Source organism: Manacus candei, unplaced genomic scaffold (genome assembly GCF_025592945.1).
Source record: "Manacus candei isolate 608988 ecotype Guabito, Panama unplaced genomic scaffold, ASM2559294v1 h1tg000023l, whole genome shotgun sequence".
Taxonomy (NCBI): Eukaryota; Metazoa; Chordata; class Aves; order Passeriformes; family Pipridae; genus Manacus; species Manacus candei.
Window position 1 is genome coordinate 5004586 of NW_026138071.1, and position 12043 is coordinate 5016628.

The 12043-nt window shown below is 37.2% G+C and overlaps 1 protein-coding gene across 1 annotated transcript in view; it reads left to right on the forward strand.

Moving 5' to 3' along the window:
- The window catches only part of CNTNAP5 (contactin associated protein family member 5), a 284130-nt gene that overhangs the window by 9220 nt on the left and 262867 nt on the right, over nucleotides 1-12043 (forward strand). The gene's annotated exons all lie outside the window — the stretch shown is intronic.

A 12043-nucleotide genomic window follows, 5' to 3' on the forward strand; every position in this document is an offset into this window, starting at 1 on the left:
CATTGTGCACATAAGAACCCATTAAAAAAGTTAATCCCACAAATGGCTGAACATGGAGAAAATCAGCTTTTATTTTAAAAGGTAGATTTACTCAAATCTTCTCTAATTTGATTTGCCAGTGGGGTATAATTTAAGTCAAACAAGTTGCCAGCATTAGTTGCTATATGAAGGTCTAAATATTTAATAGATTTTGATAAATGTCTACCCCACAGGATAATGAGCTAAGGAGCACTCAGTCTCCACAGTGCAGAGGGTAAGCTAAACCCAACAGAAATGGGAAGCAGAATGGAGAGGGAGCTTCTCTTCACAGGATATGGTCCTCCAAAACTGGCCTTGGGAGAACTTGTATTGCACTTGCTATTCTGTCTCCTGCAGAGACAGCCTCAATAAGTAGTGACAGTGCCTTTTTAGTCACTGTAAGGCTACATGATCTCTACATGTCTGTGAAAATGCCTGTAGTGAGCCTTTTTTAGTCAGAGTTCATTCTCTGGGATGTGCAGGATGCTGTTTATTCAGATAATACTGGTGGGCATCTACCCATCTCCTCCCGGATGGACATGTCAGTGGGAAGGGGAACATCAGTGCCTCTAAAGAGACTGGTGCTCCAGAGGAGCTAAGGTGTTCTGTGTAAAGCTACAAAGGAAATCTCTGAAAAAATATAATATGAACTTGGGTGTATTGCATTCTAGGTGGGCACATTACCCTTTGACTGCCCTACCCTAGGTGCAACTGCTATGTGGACACGAAACAGCATCAGAGAGAAGGGAGAAACCTCACACAGAGAGAACAGTGGCACTGGATTTCTACCTAATTGCCCCCAAAAATTCAGAGGGGTTGGTTTTTAATTTTGTAGAAAACTAGGTTGCATTTTAATTTTAGAGGAAGAACCTCCTTCAGCAACCCTGAGGAAGATTAAACAGCTATGGTATTTTTCACAGAGGCTGTTTGTTTGGAAAAGAAAATGAAAATTTGATGAATTTCAATCAGATGTAGCTTGCAGCATTCAAATATTTATAGATTATCAAATTCTCTTTTCCCAGCTCTGCTTCTTAAGTGCAGAGCTCATCTTATATGTAATATTAATTCTCATTATTCTTAGACAGTTATTCACTGAATTCTTGTGCAGACTCAGTTCATCTAGAACCTGGTCTAAACTTCCTGCAAATGAAGGAAATAACTTGTAGTTGAATTTCAGATCATCTTGTCCTCAGAAATCTGTTCATCCAGCATGCACATCCTTGTTATTGTTCTCCTGTGAAGTTTATTTTCCTTAAAATCTGACTGGCAATATGTGCAATAGAAGTTGTGTTTGTACCTGTCAGTAGAAAGAACAGTTCATTTTCCTGATGGTTGTTGTTCCTTTTGAGAAAATCATATGAGAGTGTGTTGGCTTGCCCTACTGTCATATTCTTTGCCAACCTTGTATCCAACTTACTGACAATATAATAAGCTAAGGTTGCACACACTTTTGCGTGCTTCTTCTTGCATCTTTTTATGAACAGTTGTTCTGTTTCCTGAATCCTGTTCTGTTGATTTGAGGTGAACACTAGCCACTATAACACATAGGATTGTTATGTGATAATAGCTTTTCACAAACTTTATAGAAAACATTTCAAATTCTTTGAAAAGCTGGTAGTCCAAGGTTATTCCTGCTTGCATTTCTTCCAGGCAGGTATGAACTCACATTGCTGGTGCTCCTGGGTCCACTGATGAAAATTTGTTCCTGCCTAGAAACCATATAGCTAGTTTTTTGTTAATAACATTAGGTACATGGGGTTGCTAAATTACTAACATTAGACATTTTAACTATAACATGAGATTTTTTTTTTTAATTATCAACTCTTTTCTTTTTGAAATCTGCATTTGGTATCTGACACTGTTCCCCAGGGCCTCCTCCAGAGAGACTGCGCATGAGTTGAAGTAGTCTTTTTACTGCATCATTAGGAGTATGGATTACAAACTCCTTTACACACCCACATTCATCACAGAGTGTTAGCAAAAGCCCACATTGTTTTTCAGACAAGCAAGGGAGACGTATTTTTCATCCGTGCTTTTGCTCAGGAGTGTTGGTTGGCTCTGTTGGGCAAGGTTAACCCATATGAAAGGAGTTGCCTACTTTCTTGAGACTTCAGTAGAATAGAAAGAAAAAAGACGTTCTCACTAAACACGAGTCATTTTCTACTTAAGCTTTTGGAAGAAGGAGGTATCAACTGCCATGACTCATCTCATTTCACAGCGAATACATGTTGTTTCACTTCCTCTAACAGGCTTGATCCAAACATCGCCAGTTTTGCCATTGGATTGGGGCATCAGTGACTTGTGTGCACTAAATAAGGAAGTCCTAATTTGAAATCCTTTCTCTGATTGCAAGCAGACAATGAGTCAGAGCTATAAGAGAACAGATTTTCCTCCTACCCTCTCAATCTTGCACCCATCCTAACCTTAGTAGTATCTGATTTGTAGTGCCTGGTTTTTTCACAACTTCATCTAATTAACATAGGCACTGGGGTCAGTATTCTAGCACCTGACAGACTTTATCAGGGACCACCACAATTACAAGTGCATTATCTGTTTTTCTGCTGCACGGAAAAATGTAGCATGTGAAAATTAACATAAACCTCCTAACTCTTAAGATGAAAGTGTGGGTGGTAGGGAAGAGGCACCTTCTTCAAATTTGAAAGGCATGGGTTTGATGATTTACTTTATGAAAGTTTTCCTTGACATCATTAGGTGATGTGCTTAATTGCTTTGAGCTTGAGTTTACCTGGTTTATCTCATTAGGGCTAAATGTTCACGTCTTATAGTGTATACAGACTTTCACCTAACAATGGTGGTTGGAGGAAGAGGTCCTTATGCCAAATGGTAAAATAATGTAAGCAATAATGCCATTAGCACAGTTCTTCTAGAAGTACTAACTGCATCCATGAATAACAGTCTCCAAACCATTGTGATTGTGCTTGTTCCCTAGTGACTTCCATAGGGGTCAGCCTACAGCAACGTAAAGGATCTTTGTGTAAATCTGCAATTATGAAGTCCTCATCATGAGAGCTATGGGCTGGTTGGCTGAGAGTCAGGAAAGCAAAACATCTTTTTTGAGCAGTGTGTCCTTCCAGTCATTCCTACGTGGCATGTGGGTAGAGCTAACTTGCAATTCCCTACAAGAGCATGAAGTTTGCGCCAAGTTGCTTGCATGGGTGCTAAACTAAAATTGTGTGATGAAAGTGGTGAATTCATATTAAGTTAAAGAATAATAACCAGTTAAATATGACTATAAAGTACTGTTTTAAGATAGCCAAGAAGACCTGCACAAGGGAATGGTTATCCCTTTTATTTCTTACATTAAGGGAAACTATAATCTTAGCTTAGAGGAAATTTAGAGCAAATCTATAAAGTCATGTTCAAGCTAAGCTTTGTAAATTCCAAGACAGGCACTTATTTCATTGTTCAGGCAGGGAGAAAAACAGTTCACAGCTGGAAATGCCTGCTCTTCTCTTCCACAAGATGCACAGAGAAGGGTAATTGATTTTGACTCCTTCAGGATAGGAATGGGTTTTCTGTGTTAGTAAGTGTGAAGCACAAGGTCTTTATCCTGGTGGGGGGGTCTCTTTATGCCAGTGATGATAAGAGCAAAGATTCTGCTCTGAAGACTACATATAAATGCAAATGTCTCTTCAGTTTCTTCAGAAAATTTTTAAGTATGTCACTGACTGGTGGCAGTATTTAATAGCTAGTTTGATGAGAATATCCAGGCCTTTCTATTCTGGGACTAATAAAGTAAACCTTCAACCCTCAAGGAATAAAAGTTTTTTGGAATAGCCCTTGGCTAAGAAATAGGAAACTCAGTAAGCCGATATTGAAGGTAAGAGTTTAGTAGTTCTTAGATATCCACAATCTATATATTTCTATTTTCTTCAATTAGGAAATAATGGAAAAATAGAAACCCCCTCCTCCTTTCCATGTCTGTAACCTACTTTTGAGTGTAAATATATGAAAGAAGGTGGACGTAATTCATGAAACTCCAAAGCATTATTTTAATCAATAAGTCCATATATTTCATTGAGGCTATTCTTGTACAAAGCACAGTAACAAAGAGAGAGTCTGAGGCTAGTACTAGTATCCTTAAAGCTAAATGCAACCATATAATTATCCCATTCCATGGTAGTTTTGTCAGAATGATTAAAACCTGCTTCCTGTAATATTCTTACATATACTAGTGAATAAATCTTACTTATTTAGTGTACCTATTATGAATAAATACCACATAACACATTACCTCACTTCATTCACTGAAATGACCAAGAAGATCAAAACAAAGTGAAACAGTCCTCAGTTATGCAATGCATCAGGCTGAGTCAATCTGCCTATGTTAAGTCAGTAATTTGATTTTTTTATTATTTTTTTTAATTAAGCTTCCCTGGAGGGAAGGAAAAGTTTAATTAAAAAGAGATTCAATGAGAATTCAGAATAATAAGTCACGTCTATTTTGTCTCTGCCAGAGCCTTGGAAAATCAGTGGCTTCTCATGGGAGAGGTTGAGGTGTAAATAGGAAAGGAATAGAACCACCTCCTTCATGAGTTTGGACCTTCCCATCTGCACTAACCACTGTTTTCAGCCTTCCCCTTCCTGATAGCAACAGAGTCAACAGTGGTTGCTCTTCCCCAGTTTTGTTCTTTATTTTTTCTGGATAAAGCATTTTCAATTACACCAGCTGGTAAAAGACCTGAGATCTGGCAGGATGCAACATTAAGCCTCCTTGGGTGTTGTGGTATCATTTAAGCTAGATTAAGAGCTGTGTCCCTCAAATACTGAAATTCTGGTAGAATCAAGTGTCTGTCAAATAAGCAAGGTAATAGAAGAGACTTTTCTGAATACAGAAAAGCGCTGGTATTTTTCAGGTTAGTAAAGGACTTAGATAGATGTCTTTTAGAAATGACTGAATAGTTTTCTAAGGTTTTTGGTCAGTTTTGATGAAAGGATGAGAGAAAGCACTTAGAGTGTTATTTCTAAGAATCTTTGGGGAAATTATCTTAATTTTTCAGGTCATATTATGTTTCTGTGCCTGATGCTCTGTTTATTTAACATTTAAATACTTGCCTTCATAGTTTGAAAAGCAAATGGCTACAGAATCTCATTAGGATAATTGAGGTTGGGTTTTACAGTATAAACATGTTTCAGTTGGGTCCAAAGGATTTAATTCCTAGTGTAGCATTCAGAAAAGCAATAATGCACTTAAACAATGGTAAACTGAAATGAGTACTGTGTGTACTCACTGAAGTCAAATGTTCCAGTAAACAGTATCAGAAGCCAGAATGGTTCAACTGGAAGAAAAGTATTTATACTTCCTAATAGACTCCGAGTTTTGAAAAGTATTTAGAACTGATGAAAATAAGTTCTCCCTCTTCCCTTTCTTTTAAAGGAATTTAACTTCTTTTTATTTATTTCATTGTATAACCTAAATGTTAGTTCCTCTACCTTGAAGTCAAGAGTGTTCAGCCCTGACCACGAGACATCAAATCCTCAAAATACGCTGCTCCTGAATCCTAGTGACTTTAGTTCACAGTTTCCTATTGTAAATGGAACACAATCTTGAATAAGTATGTCCAGATCTTTCTGTTGATTTATGTCTATGCATTTACCTATACATTTTATTAGAAAAGCTGCATGTGTTCATACCTTCAGTTCTTCATACAGAGCAGGGTAATATTTTAGATGTTGTTGGTTTTATAGAAACCCATTTTGCTGCAATTAGTAGAATAAAACAAAAAATGAGGTGGTGAATTCAGCTTTCCCTGATTAAATCAATAATTTTTTATATTTTTGTATTTTATTCTTGCCTTTGCTCTACTCTTTTTCTGTTGAGGAGAGAACAATTTTCTGAGATTGACTAACTTCAATATTCTGTTTAATCAGGCATTTACAATTTTTTTGAAGATGAGTCATTAGGAATTTGACTTGCATGCAATCCTTTCCAAGAATTCCACTAATTTGTGACTTGCTATCATTTCTCATTTAATGATGGCTAGTGAGCTCCTGACACTCTGCAATACTAAGAAAAAGACGCTGTGATGAGCTAAAGGAATCTGCTATGATTAAACTCTCCCTGTTTCGCTATAAAATTCGTGCACTGATATTTTTCTGCGGTGTCAGGGGTGGACTATTTGAACTCATTATGTCCCATTTTAAGAACACCAAAGAAGCTGCCCAGAAAGGGACATCATTAGTTACCCTTACACCTCCTGAGCCCTTTGCACAAGAGCCTGCTGCTGCTTCTGATAACAAGGAATAGTACATCCAGAAGGACCTTCATGCAGGCCATGTGCTCTGATTTCTGTTTCTGCCATTTAGTCAGTTCTCTCACTAGCTTTCACCTTGTCTTCAGTCACGCTGCAAGTGCTTGACCTCTTTTTTTTCTTTTTCTTTTCCTCTTGCTTATTCTGTTCAGCCCTCTGATTCAATGACTAATCTGTGTCTCAGAGTCAGAAAAACCAAACGGTGAGCTGCTTTTCCTCCCACGATCGCTCTAATTCTCGTCACTTTTAAGTGCAGGATCACTGTCTTACGTGCCCTTCAGGCTTACCACCATAGAGTTCCCTGGCTTCCTGCAGTCCAGCCTGTGTCCTGCAGTCTTGTTACTTCTTCCTCAAGATTAAATACAGTTTTCTACCTCTCCGTGTCATGCTGACAGATACAATCCTGCCTCTCCTCTGTTGGCAGTGGTTGATAAAATGGGAAGTGTTGGTTTATGGTGAAAGTGTACGTGAAGTAGAAAGATAAGGGAAACTGAGGGCCTTTTGATATAAAGATAATAATGAAAAACATTGGCAGTACTCCTGATTTCAGGAAAATCTCCTTCGAAATAAAGATATACAAGCCCTGTTAGAAGCAGGAAGGTATACAATTTTATCTGAAACTGCAGATCAGGTTTGCTAATGTTCAGGCCAAATGTGCAGCTCAGAGACAGCAGTCTGCTTTATCTGTTTCAACCTCCTCTCTATATCTATTGCTGATTTGGCTCTGGAAAGTCCTTTCTTCGAAGCCATGAGGTCCAAACTTTTGTGGAACCTGGCATTTAAAGTTAATTCCCATTTCATTTGAATATTTTTATATTTGCACTCAAGTATGTGTCTGTATACAAACATTTAAAGGTAATTATCTACACTTTATGTATATGTATGTATATGTTTATATACAAAGATGTACCTAAAAATAAATATAGTTATATATATATAGGTTATGTGGCAACCTTCAAATGTTCATGATCAAAAAATGTAAAAGCCTGTACAGAACCAATAGAATATTGTGTGCCCCTCTGGAGATCAGAGAGTTTCTTTACATCTTATCTGCTGCCTCTATATGAAGCAGAGCTTGAACCTTTCTGTGTGATGTATTTAGCATCCCATCAGGAAAGTAAATCAGATAATAAATTTTGAATTCATGGGATTAGAATATTTTAAAAGATTTTGTAGTTTATGGCACCAATATGCTGTCTAAAGACTTGTCCTCTCTGTGAAAACTCTGTGGTTGTTTTATGCAGTAATAAGGACTTTAAGTTACTGGACATCATTAAGAAGAAAAGAGAGATTTCTTGTGTGAGGTTGAACAAATTACCAACTTTTTCTACACCCTAGATTCTCCTTGATCTTCCTGAATTGTCTTAAGAAGCAGGAGAGTGGATTGGTATTGCTTCAATTTAATTGTTTCCCCTCAAAACTGCTGACTCAGTCAAGCCACAGAGTAATTATCAAGGGATGCTTTGACTTATAAAGATACTCCATTTGTTGAATGGGTATATTTATTTTTCATTTCATCTTCCAATGATCTGAACTAAAACCTGTCTTATTTTGCAAACTGTTTTTATTATTTCAATTTATGTTCTGTTTTAGAGTGGAGTGGGAGGAGAACGGAATGACCACAACCAAGCATTCAAGTTTAAAATTTTCACGAGATAGAAGGATATGCTTTTTGATTCTCCTTTGATGTACTTTATGTGGCTTCTTTTATAAAATATGCTACTTTTCTTGTTTTTAAGGAGAAGTTGTTGCTAGAAAAATATTTAACATATTCTATCATATTTATAAATATGAGTATATAAATCATATATCTGATAATGAATCATGGTTACAAATATTAAATTACTGAGAATATAATTAAGATTAACTATTAAGGGAAATAAAGAGATAAAAACTTTGAACCATCATATTCAAAAATCCAATAACTTTCCTCATGTATGGTGTTACTAAAGTAGAATAGTGAAAATGCAATATGAAATAAGCAGATTCCTGTGAATATTCATAAGCACATATGTGCCTACACCAACACACTGAACATCAAAGAACAAACAAGAGCCCTGAAACAGCACCATACAGGCACTGTGCCAGGGCCCTTCCATGTGCTGTATCCTCATTTATATTGGTTGTAAATATCTCATGGCTTACTTTGCTCATTCTTGTTGGCAAACACAGGGATTAAGGGCAAAGATCCACAACTAAACTCAGGTGTCTCTCATGCTTGCTTTTCTGGGTTTGTACAGTATCTTAGTTTTCGTCCCTAATCTCATTAATTTGCATTCTCCACAGGGAGCTGCACAAGTCTCTTCTCTGCCAATAAGACAAAGCCACTTGTGCTATTTTGATTTTGCTTGTAGCATCTCCTCCAGTGGTTTGTGCACATATGTGTCATCAAGAAAAATAGTGGTACAGGATAAGCTGGGAAATACTTCTCAATTGGTATCTGAAGGTACTGCCCTTAATATTTTTCTATCACAGAGTCTTCTTTCAAACGTGCATTTTTGTAGCATTTCTGATATAACCTTGGTCTTCTCATCTCCAGTCCCATATCATGTGTCTTGACACACTGACCATGTCAGGGATGACACAGAACTGTGATATTTCATCAGTGATGGCATCTTTATTTTTCATTTTTAAGTTGCTGGGAAGGAGAGAAAAGAGCACGGTGGCAGGATTTCCAAAACTTTTTCTCCGATAAGTCAAACAGTCCTCACAGAGGAGCTCAATTGTTTGCCTTCTGAATTAGAGAAAGTAATCAATATGAAACCTGGACTATATTTTCCCTGTATAATATTTAACCTCTGTTTTCAGTATGAAACTCAAACTTCAGCATCTCTTAGAGACTGAGGGATGGAGGTTAGCCAGTGTTAAACTGTATAGAGCTGTAGGTCTGGGAGGTGTTACTCTAGACATAGGTCCTAGTTTCAGAATCCATGGCTGGAGCTGAAGGTACCCACAGAACAATGGGTCTCAAAGCAGTGTTTATCCTGGTAGAAAACTGAGGAGAGGGATGCAGAATGTTAAATTCTGTCTGAAAATGAAACGGATTTCTGTGACTCCTTGCTGAGAACTAACTTCAAGATAATTGGAGACATGAAGGAGGAAGACACAGTTTTAAATCCCCTTTTAACCTTTCATAGGGACATGAACTCCAAAAGCCATTAACAAGGAAAGCACGCAGAGAAAAAGCTGCAGAGAAATAATGATTTCTGCAGCATCGCACAGAATCCTACCGGAGAAATAGGCTAAGAGTGTTTCAAACTATTTTTATATGCAAAAGCATGACAGTTGGAACTAAGTTTTGTTACTGAGAAATGAGTTTGATCTGTTAATAAAAAGGAGGCTTCTCATTCATTTTTATTATTAGTTCAAAGAGACAGTTAGACTTACTCTTCTACCCCTTTTATTTCTCTGCTTTCTCTCCTTTCCCTGTTTCATTTCTTGTCTTAGAAATTTTCTCAGAGGTGGAGTATTTTAGAAAGAAAATGAGTCCCTCCATTTGGAGGGAGAAAAATAGAGAAGCAGGAAGGAAAGACTTGATAATTGTTTTTTTTTTTAAAACCTGTTTCCATTTTTTTAACATAAAAATGAAAATTTCAATGCAAATGGAAATGTACCATTCAAAAATGTGGGACGCAGGGCAGACTGTTTTCCCTGCTCTTTTCTTTAACTTTTTTTTTACTGTCTCTAATGAATATCATCCTGTTAGGGGTCTCTGCCATTTAGCCTGCTAATAGCAGTGGACTCAAACCTGTTTTACCAGTTAGTGGATTCAGCCCTATATCACCAAAATGACGGGAGATTTTTCAGCATTGTTTTAGCAGGCTGGTTTGATCAGGCTATGCTGTAAAGATTCCTATTGCTGCTCTACATTATCTTTCATGTCTTGCAATTTGTGATGTTCATACAAATTGCTCCCAATGATGATATTCAAAGCCAAATTTAAACGTACTGCTAAACCATGGGAATGTGGCACTTAACAAGCCACAGTGAAAACCAAGAAGTATTGGGTCTTATGATTGCCTCTGGTTCAGAAATACCTAATGAATGGTAAATGCTGTTCAGTTCAGCTAATGTTGAATAATTAGCTCAGAAACAATGATGAAAGAGAGCTGATTTGATGAAAGGGTGGTAGCACAGTAACTGAGGAATAAATGTGGGAGTTATTAAAGGCATGTCTCCTAAAACTTTAAAGCAACACTTTAGTTCCTGCAAAGGAACAGGCTAGACAAAAAAATATGTAACCAGAGGAAAATAAGGCAGTGAATAGAAAATGTGTTTACTTCCACAGCAGTTAACTGAGACAATTTCCCTTTATATAGGTAAGATCAACTTGGGATTCAAAACACTAAAACATCAACACTTGACATTCCTTTATTTTCTGATGCCTGCACAGAGGACCTGCTCACAGAATGGTACCAAGTATGCTGATTTTCAGTTTCCTAGTCGATCTCAAGAATAAAGCAGTGAAAGTGAAGGTTGGACATCATAGGTGCTGGCAGTTGATGAGACAGTATACATTGTATTGGCAATGGTAGCAGAGAAGGCAGAAGCAAAGAATGGAGCTTAGTGGGGGGAAAAAGCAACATAAGAATGTTTGCTATGCTTCTTTCCTTTCTTATGCTCCAAACCTGCAATGTCTTTATCAGAGAATTCTTTATGTAAACCCACACTTGCTATATGGCCTGTTTAATGCTACTTCAACCTCACTTTCCTGAGAAATATGCATTTCCATTTAGTCCGTTAGAGGCTTCAATATATCTTAAGCAATGTGGTCTCAGCAAGGGTTAAATAGACACCAGAAGAGTAACACTCAGTTTGTCAGCCCCAGTGTGCTCCATAAGCAGTTTCTTTAGAATTTTTAAATTGAGAAAAACAGAGTTCTGTTAGTGATACTTTCTTCTTTTTTCACTACAGTGTATTGCTTGTCTTGTAAGTGGATGAATTGTGAACAAAAATGCTGTCCGCCTAAATATAATTTGCTGGTGCTGAACGAATAATTTATTGAGCTGACTGTTTGAGTACAGCATGTCTAAGCACTTGATCAGCACTTGTATGGGTGATAGGGAAGGCTGAATGAACTTGTTTCCATCAGCTTTTGTTCTAGTATAAACCTAAAAATAGCGAAACTGTCAGATCTTCTATCTGAGTAGTCTTTCATGTAAGCCAGGACAGAGAGAAAATGACAGTATTTGGCAAAGAATTTAATAATCAATCTTCTGGTAACTTTATTTTAAGCCTGTTTTTGTCTCTGATATACTTAACACCACTTTCCGCACAGGGGATTGCAGGTAGTTATTGAATATTTTTTAAATGTTTTGTGGAAACCTCTGACGTTTTTTGATGTGTTCTATTTATCAGTGCAATGACAACGCTTGTGTCAGTGATGCTGCGTATTCTAAAATGCATGGCACACACAAATTATTGATCCTTTCAAGAAGCCCAAATGATTTTTAGCTTTGCCTCAGGCTCTATTAGCAATGTGGAAAATTGAAAAGGGCTCTCAAGAAAAAACTAGCATAAGATTGAAACTGCAACCAAAGAACTGTCAAGTAGAGAAGTGCTTATGAATTATAATGAGCATGATCTAAAGATGACATTATCCTTTAGGAGTTTGGTTAAATCTTCCCTCCTATCATATGACTTGCAAAGATCTCTTAGAACAATCAAAAAAACCAAAGTGTACGAGCAGTTTTAGGAAATGTATTTAGGGGTGCTGCAAATTAAATACGGAAGGGATAACAGTATGATGTGTG